Genomic DNA, 9,834 nt, shown 5'->3' with positions numbered 1-9,834 from the left:
ATGCAGACACACACACACACACACACACACACACACACACGCACACACTAAAAAGACCTGCCCACACACCTGGAATTGACCATACACACACACACACACACACACACACACACAAATGACTCGTCCACACACCTGAAATAGACCAAACCACACACACAAACACAGAGACAGATGCACACACAGAGAAAAAGGTCTGTCCACACACCTGAAATAAACCAAACCACACACATGCAGACACACACACACACACACACACACAGAAAAAATACATACGCACACCCCAAATAGACCAAACTACACACACACACACACACACACACACACACACACACACACACAAATACATACGCACACCCCAAATAGACCAAACTACACACACACACACACACACACACACACACACAAAAAATACATACGCACACCCCAAATAGACCAAACTACACACACACACACACACACACACACACAAAAATACATACGCACACCCCAAATAGACCAAACTACACACACACACACACACACACACACACACACAAATACATACGCACACCCCAAATAGACCAAACTACACACACACACACACACACACACACACACACACACACACACACACAAATACATACGCACACCCCAAATAGACCAAACTAATGCAGTTGTAAGCAGGGCCAGATGTGGGCCTCCAGTGGTTTATTTGTGGCTGTTCTGAGGTCAGTTTGAGAGCGCCGCAGTGTAAGCGTGGAGCGTTGCGTTGTGTTTGTGTAACCCTGCGCTGGACTCAGAAACACAATTAACTTATAAATATGTGAGTGTGTGTGTGTGAGTGCGTGTGTGTGTGTGTAGTCGGCCCAGATGCTCCTCGGGTCAGCACTTATTTTCTTTTAATTAGTTTTTCATTAATCGATACGTGTGTGTGTGTGTGTGTGTGTGTGTGTGTGTCGCACCTCCCACATCGAAGCACAATATTTCCTCAGACGTTAGTAAAGACACGTGAAGCTGATTAATGCTGTTTCTCCAGCACAGGTGAAGGAGCCGCGGGCACAGACTGCTGCCCTGAGGGGTACAGGTGTGTGAGAGAGACTGAATACCTGAACACACACACTCTCACATACCATCACAATCACACACACACACACATGACAACACAAGTATCTACACACACATGTACGTACACACACACACACACACACACACACATATTCTCTCACAAACATACTCACAATCACACACACACATGCTTTCACAATCAAAAACACAATCACACTTGCATACAAACACGACAACACAAATAGTTACACACACACACACTCTCTCTCAATCTCTTATAATCACACACACACACACACACACACACACACACACACACACACACACACACACACACACATCAAAACAAATATGTACAATGTTCATCCTAATTTATGTTCCAGATACACTTTAATTACAATACAGATACACACACACTTTGTCACATGCAAGTGCACACACACACACACACACACCCCTGAAAACAAGATGGCACATCTCAAGGGGTCAATCCTAATGAAGATAAAATGAAATAAAATTAAAATAAAACAAAAACAAAATAATAAAATAAAAAAAATAACATTGAATAAAATAAAAATAATTGATGAATTAAATAAATATGATGTTTCCAGTTTCACTGTTGATAATCTTCATCTAGAGCACAAAACAGACACTAGATGGCTGCAGATAATGGAGTTCAGCGTGAATGAATCTCCATCTGGACTGAACACACACACACACACACACACACGCATCCCATAAATCCCTTCTGATGGATCGGTTCACATTTGCTTAATTTCCACTGACATCCACACAGCAAAATACATGCAGTGTGTAAAAAAGAGTGGGTATCGCTTTATTTTGATCATCTCTTCTACCTATATTGTTGAACTTAAGTTACCCTGCATCTACATGCACACTGATGCTCATTAGATTAGAAGTGTTGGGGTTAGGGGTAGTGTAAGTTGACATGTTCTTGCTGAGTTTCTTATAGTCAGTTAAATGTCTGTTGAAGGAGCAGATGTTAAGCAGACAGTCTACTAATACTCAATTGAGATGTCATTGGTGTGTAGTTGCAGTGCAGCTTTTTGGATGTCATTTGTTGGATTTTGTTATTGAATTAAAGAGCCTCTGTTATGCTTTTCTAAATGACCATCCATGCAGAACTGTGAATGGAAACATCCAGCTGAGGGTTAAATCTGAAAGTGCACCATGTTTAAAACTACTGATTCTTTAACAAAACAGTTGACTCAGAGTCGAATACTTGAATCGTTTTGGGTTTGGATCTTTTGCCTGAACGCGGTGACGTCGATATATGGTACATCACCAAATATGCCAACACAATCTCACGGCAATTTGTAACTATTTTTTTTAGTGGCTAATTCGTATGAATTCGTACGATCTAATTCGTACAATTTAGTACGATTTGCTCATCCTCCAATGACGGTTGGGTTTAGGGGCGGGGTTAGGTGCCACACCTCCTTTTTAAAATCGTACCATTTCGTGCGACTGAACTCGTACGAATTCGTACGAATTAACCACTAAACTGTCAAAACGTAAAATATTTACGTTTTCTCGTGAGATCAGGCTGAATATGCAGTATCGGATCCGGTAAAATGTAAACACACCTTTCCCTTCAGACAATAGCGGAGCTTGGGGATCACAAGACTGATCATAACGCGAAGATGACGATCACTGACTGATGGAGATTCGGCTGTGTGGAATAAAGGGTTAAAGTTGATTTTCACAACAACACCACAGTATAGCCATCCGTGTGCTGTGTGTGTTCCTGTCATTATCTGATCATTGATACAATAATCCACGCTGCAATGTGGGATCCACCGGCCGTTTGCTATTAAAGGAAGGAGCAGCAGAGACTGTTATGTATGGGTCACAGTTACAGTTCATATGGACCAGTGTCGTCTTCCTCTGGATCATAACATGTAAGTGTGATTAAAATCACTGCCTTGTTTTCTGTAGTTTGCTAAATATGTGTTTAGCTGTGTGTTGTAACTTCTAATCGCTCCGCACAGCTTATAATCACATATAGATCAGTGCTTGTACTGCATCTCTCAGGTCAAATCTGTATGGGCTGTTCTCATATCACGTCCAAAACCAAGTTAAAAAACGTGACACATGCTTCTTTCTTTAGCTATTTAAATGCCTTGTGTGCTCGCGATCCTCTGCCATTTGTCTTTGCGACGTGGTCCATTTTCCAAATAGTTCAACGTTTGCCACTGTGTGGATTAATACTGAATGTGTGTCGCTGTTACCTGGCGTTATGGTTAAGAGTAGAGTATTATGCTGGTGTTTAACCTCATTGCTTTATTGTATTCCTGCATTGGGCTCTCACACACTCCATGTGCTGCGTTTCTCTCTGTCTCGTGCTGAACCCAGTTGACCAATCACAACAGACTGGGTCATCAGACCAATCACAGCAGATTAGCCTCATGCAAAGGAGGGGTTTAGGAATAAACGAATCGCTGAACAAACCATGTGAGAGTCGTTGGGATAATGAGGTAAAAATAAATGCAGATTATAAGATCCTGAAAGTGTTTTTTGACTTGTTGGAGACCCCCAAAACCAAAATATGACCCTTTATAATGCATAATAGGGGCTCTTTAATGTGTAGTAACATTTTATTTTTCAGTGTTGATTCGTTTTATCTGGTTTATGGCGGTTCATTCTGCTGTGGCGACCTCTGAAATGAATGAATGAATGAATATTCTGACTGAACGTGTGTGTGTGAGATGCGTCTCAGAATATAGGACTCATGAAATATTCTTAAAATGTCTATTTGGGTTTGTTTAGGTTAACTTCAATTAAAACTGAGAGACTCTGAAGTGTATTACACATAATAGATATTAATAATAATATCAGACCATTGGGTTTGTTCAATAAAATTCATTCATTCATTCATTTTCCTTCGGCTTAGTCCCATTATTCATCAGAGATCGCCACAGCGGAATGAATCGCCAACTTATCCAGCATATGCAGTGTTTGTGTTGGATCAACTCAATTGCATTTAATTATGTAAATAGTTGTTTTAGTTTATGCTAAACACATTTATTGAAAGGAACTAGTGTCCTCAAATAAATTGAGTTCATCCAATGAGTAGTTTAGTTTGAGTCAGTCGAGCGCTCCTGATGTGTTTCTCCAGCTGCATTACACTGCAAATGACTTGTGGAGCCGGCAAAAAGCCAATTGAATGTGTGATGGAATATGTGACGCCGCGTTACACTTCCAGAACATGTAGATTAATGGTGCTCAGCACACGCCGTATTTATTAGAGTCCATTACGGCAGACTCACGGACCCGTCCAGAACAATCGATTATCTTTAAACTGAGCGCGCTCTAATCTCTCCGCAGGAAGCGCTTTAAATATGTTCGCCTCTGTAATATTTTTCACCTTAAAATGCGATTGCTGGCTTCCTTTGTGGCGCCGCGGAGGTCTTTATCTGCTGAATTTAGACACTTTTATTAAGACTCCTCCAGGATTTGGGTGGATTTGTCTGCCGTTGGATCGTAGCATTAGCATCTTTGAGAGATTACATTGAAGCGCAGCAGCAGTAAATACATGTTTATCTGCTAAAGCCTTCAGTTATTGGCTCGGATTCATTCACAGTTATCTGAAGCTGAAGAAGACTACTGTGTGTGTGTTGTAATCTGTTGGATTTTTGCTTTAACACACACAGTTAAAGTCAGAATTATTAACCCTCCTGTTAAATTTGATTTCCTTTATATTTCCCCTTTATTTCTGTGTAATAGAGTGAACACATTTCTAATCATAATAGTGTTAATAACTCATCTCTAATAACTGATGTCTGTTCTCTTCATCATGATGACAGCACATAATAATAGACTAGATATTCTTCAAGACACTATATTCAGCTTAAAGTGACATTTAAAGGCTTCACTAGGGTAATTAGGGTAAAGTTAGGGTAATTAGGTAAGTCATTGTATAACAGTGGTTTATTCTGGAGACAATCCAACACTAGTATTGCTGAAGGGGGCTAATAATATTGAGCTTAAAATGGCTTTAAAACTATTAAAAACTGCTTTTATTCTAGCTGAAATAAAACAAATAAGACTTTCTCCAGAGGAAAAAATATTAGAGGAAATACTGTGAGAAACTCCTCAATCTGTTCAACATCATCAGGGGAATAATTGAGGAAGAATGAATATTGCACAGGGTGAGTGTTTGGATAAAACCGTTTCAGCTTTTATAAAGTGGTGCTCATTACTGTCACTTCCAGAGCAATTGACCAATCAGAAGAACTCTGTCTCGAAGACGGGACATGAGTTGTGAGCATCTGTGTACCAAGTTGGCATGACAACAGATTATACACAAGATAAAAAGATCAAATTTACATTTTAACAAAATCTTTAATTCGGAATATATATATATTTACTGGCGGCGACGCAGTGCTGCAGTAGGTAGTGCTGTCGCCTCACAGCAAAAAGGTTGCTGGTTTGAGCCTCGGCTGGGTCAGTTGGCGTTTCTGTGTGGAGTTTGCACTTTCGCCGGGTTTCCGGTTTCCCCCACAGTCCAAAGACAGGCAGTATAGGTGAACTGGGTAGGCTAAATTGTCCTTAGTGTATGTGTGTGAATGCAAGAGTGTATGGATGTTTCCCAGAGATGGGTTGCAGCTGGAATGTCATCCAGCATTAGCGTGGTTCCTGCTATCATCCTAGTCATGCTCTCCCATCGATATCGATGGCGTGTGTTAAATACCCCTCTATATACTATATATATACCCCTATATACATATACATCAGTTCTGTCTGGTTTTCCAATCTGATTGGCTGATTGCCTTGCAATATTCTGCACAGCCTCTTCACCCTTGTGTATTACTCCACCCACATAACAAGAGGAGGAACAAACTCACAACAGTTTAGTAAATATTGCAGCTGTTGGACAACATAATGACCTCTTGAGGCTTTTATAGTCGATAATGTAGTTGGTTAGATTGAAACTATGCAGTTTATTTATAAGGATAGAGCGTATTTTAAATATGTCTAATTTTGGAGATTCAGCACATTGGCAGCCAAGTCAATCTCTCTCTTGTGTATGTTATAGTGCTGTATTTAACCCATAGTAATCTGCTAGTGTTGGCTTTGCTTTGGCTTTTTGGGGGTTAGTTATGGTGATCTCCCGATTGCAAAAGAGAAACTCTGGGATTTCTCTAGACTGATGGCATTTAATGTTGTTCAGCCTTATAATCTTCAAATGTCAGAGAAATCAGCTGTTTTGTCATCACTTTAGACATTACGCTAGAGAATCATTCAAACACTAGCTCTACAGTGACGGTTTCTGCTGTGCTGACGTCAGCTGCAGATGTGAATGAACGGCAAAAGAAAGTACTAAAGGATTTTTAGACTCTCCGTGTTTGATTTATATATATATATATATTTATGATTATACTGCTGAACTGTTGTATAAACTTAATATCACACGAGTAGCAGTGCGCTGTGGCTGTATATCGCCACTAGTGAGACACTAAGGTACTCTGCCTGCGGCCTCGAGCCGACGCACACCTCTCACCAGTGCTGATATCCAGCCACAGTGCGAATGCTTCTCGTGTGATATTGCTCATATATATATATATATATATATATATATATATATATATATATATATATATATATATATATATATATGTATATATGTATAAGTGTGTATATATAGTCTATATATAGTCTTTGATATTGCATACAGAAACTGAATTACCCATTGCTTTAAGACAAACAAACAAATAAAACATCTTCATGCACAAGTTATTTCTAAAAACATAAAGGGAAATGTGGATTATTTGGAGTGCTAATCATCATTATACATTAAAGGGGTGTTCAACCTCTCAGTGTTCTCCTCTCAGCTGTGTGTTTGTGTGTGTGTGTGTGTGTGTGTGTTTAATCATGTTAAAGCTGTGTGTTACACAAACTGAACGCCACATTTTCCCCAGCGCTGCACCTGAATCCCCTTCATCCATTCCCCTTCCGCAGCAGAGGCTCATGGGAAGGCTAGCATAACGCTGCCTATGGGATTAGCCATGCGTGTCGTCTCCGCATCCGCCACTTATCTGCTATCTGCAACACAAACGAAGCACAAACTTAATTCAATTTGATGTGATAGAGTTGCATGTTAAAGGGGTGTGTGTGTGTGTGTGCGTGAGGAGTGGGGCCTGCTGTGCTGGAGGAGATACAGAGGCCCCGGAGTCAACTATGTGTGTGTGTGTGTGTGTGCTGGGAATGGGATTTGGCATGGAGATGTGCTGCTGAACACACACAGGAGAGTTTCATCTGATGGACAACAGGAGAATATGCGACACTCACACTGTTTACACACATTTTCCCTTTTTTACAGAGCATTTGGGAATGCTGAATTCTGATTGGCTAATCCAAGACTGACCAATGACATCCCAAGGTATGTTATTCTCCAATAGCAACTGGTTAAACCTAATAATGCAAGCTCAACTGAGATATATATATATATATATACACACACACACACGCTCACTCACTGGCCACTTTATTAGGTACACCTGTCCAACTGCTTGTTAACACCAACTTTTAATCAGCCAATCACATGGCAGCAACTCAATGCATTTAGGCATGTAGACATGGTCAAGACGATCTGCTGCAGGTCAAAGTGAGCATCAGAATGGGGAAGAAAGGGGATTTAAGAGACTCTGAACGTGGCATGGTTGTTGCTGCCAGACGGGCTGCTCTGAGTATTTCAGAAACTGCTGATCTACTGGGATTTTCACGCACAACCATCTCTAGGGTTTACAGAGAATGGTCCGAAATATCCAGTGAGCGGCAGTTCACGATGAGCAATATTTTTGTATTTGCATTCAGCTTGGGTGAGTTTATTTGTATTCTCTTTCTATTCCTAATGATGTTTGGTGACCAAACTCTTATTTTTATCAATATAACTGTTTAATAAAGCCACAAACTGTTGTCTATATTCACTCAGGAGTGCATACAAATATTAATTTTCAATATAGGGTGTAGTCATGAATGCTGAGCACTGTAAATATTATATACACAATATAACATGTTTGGGAAGGAAATTTTACCATATTTTCTGTTAAATTAACATGAATCTTTCCACAAAGTGTGATGGACATCTTGTATCTTGTCTTGCAAACTTCGTTAAGAGAGTGTGTGTGTGTGTGTGTGTCTGGGTGTACTGTAGACTCCTGTAATTACACTCTGACGTTCATCCTGTTTGATGTCAGGAAAGATGCAAATCCTGCGATGTGGAATGAAAGAAAGGCAGTGTGTTTGGCCCATTATCTGCCGGTCCTGCGGGACGTGTACCAGTGTTTCCAAATCTGATCTGGAGAAGGAGAAAACAATGAGGAAGGCTCACCAAGCTTTCTTAACTCGCTAAATATTCATGCTTCCCTTGCTCTTCTTTTGTTAATTGACACGCAGGGCTCGTTATTTCTGGGTTGAATTCATTTGTGGTGAATGATGTGATTGCAGAGATGCTCTCAGATCAGTAATAAATAAAGAAATAAATAAAAACTGTTCACCAACACCATTTCTTTCATCAGATGAGATGAGCTTCAAAGAAAACATTTGGTCTGAAAAACTCTGGAGAGCAGAACCTGAACGCTCATAATCAGAGTTGAGGAAAGTTACTTTAGCATTACAATATTGAGTTACTCCCCTAAAAAAGTAACTACCTGACAGAAGTCTTGTGGCCTATCCGAGTTTTAGGAGCAGCCAATAATAACTGGACTTCTAGATGATGATTTGGTATCAAAAGTGTCTTATATGAAAGGTAAAGGCCTCTAGATGAGGCTTATTTGAGCACAATAAAATCTGATCATGTCTTGATTATTAATGATTTAATGTAAGCCAGAGCCATCTTGCTTTCTGTCAGAAACAAAATCTCCTGCATGCGAGATTCAACGTGACCACGTTTATTTTAATTCAGCAGCTTGTGTTTTAAAAAAAGTAAATAAACTAGGATAGTAACTCGCATTACTTTTTTTAAAAAAATGCTACTCAAATGTTTTATTTTTATTTCTTTTAAAGAAATGCGTTACTTTAAACCCTGTATATATTTCTGGAGAGCGCCTAATACATCCCAGAAGGTGTTTATTTAGCAGTTTTTGTTTTCATGAATCCACCAGAGGCTGCTGTGTATGCTTTTAAGAACTCAAATTTCTCTCGTGAGTGCCATTCGCGCCTTTTGTTTTTGTCTTACCTGCATTCTGGAACCGTTCTTTGCCAGACTCGAACTCCGTCGTCATGGTTAACTCCTCTCTGTGTCTCAAATCTGCCAACTTACACGGTAAGCTACTAGGCCAGGGGTGTCCAAACTCGGTCCTGGAGGGCCGGTGTCCTGCAGATTTTAGCTCCAACTTGCCTCAACACACCTGCACGGATGTTTCTAGAAAGCCTAGTAAGTGCTTGATTAGCTAGCCCAGGTGTGTCTGATTGGGGTTGGAACTAAACTTTGCAGGACACCGGCCCTCCAGGACCGAGCTTGGACATGCCTGTACTAGGCAAACTGGTAAGAGCGGGAAAGCCGTGCACATGGAGGTAAGCGGTCAGCTGGTAGTACGAAAAGGAATGGTGTCATACCGGCCCCTAGCGTTCGATTTAAAGACGAAATGCAGCCATACGTACCTCTGGCTACATAATTCGCAATCTCCAGAAATATATATAGGGGGACGTTTTCAGAATGAGCCTGTGTTGATTACTTTTGACTTCTCATGCTGAAAATTCAACTCTACAGTTTAACAAAGTGATTTTTTTTTTACATTCTAGTCATTTGAAATAATATAATTTATA

This window comes from Danio aesculapii, chromosome 16, assembly GCF_903798145.1.
Source record: "Danio aesculapii chromosome 16, fDanAes4.1, whole genome shotgun sequence".
NCBI classification, from domain to species: Eukaryota; Metazoa; Chordata; class Actinopteri; order Cypriniformes; family Danionidae; genus Danio; species Danio aesculapii.
This window is presented reverse-complemented; position numbering follows the sequence as displayed.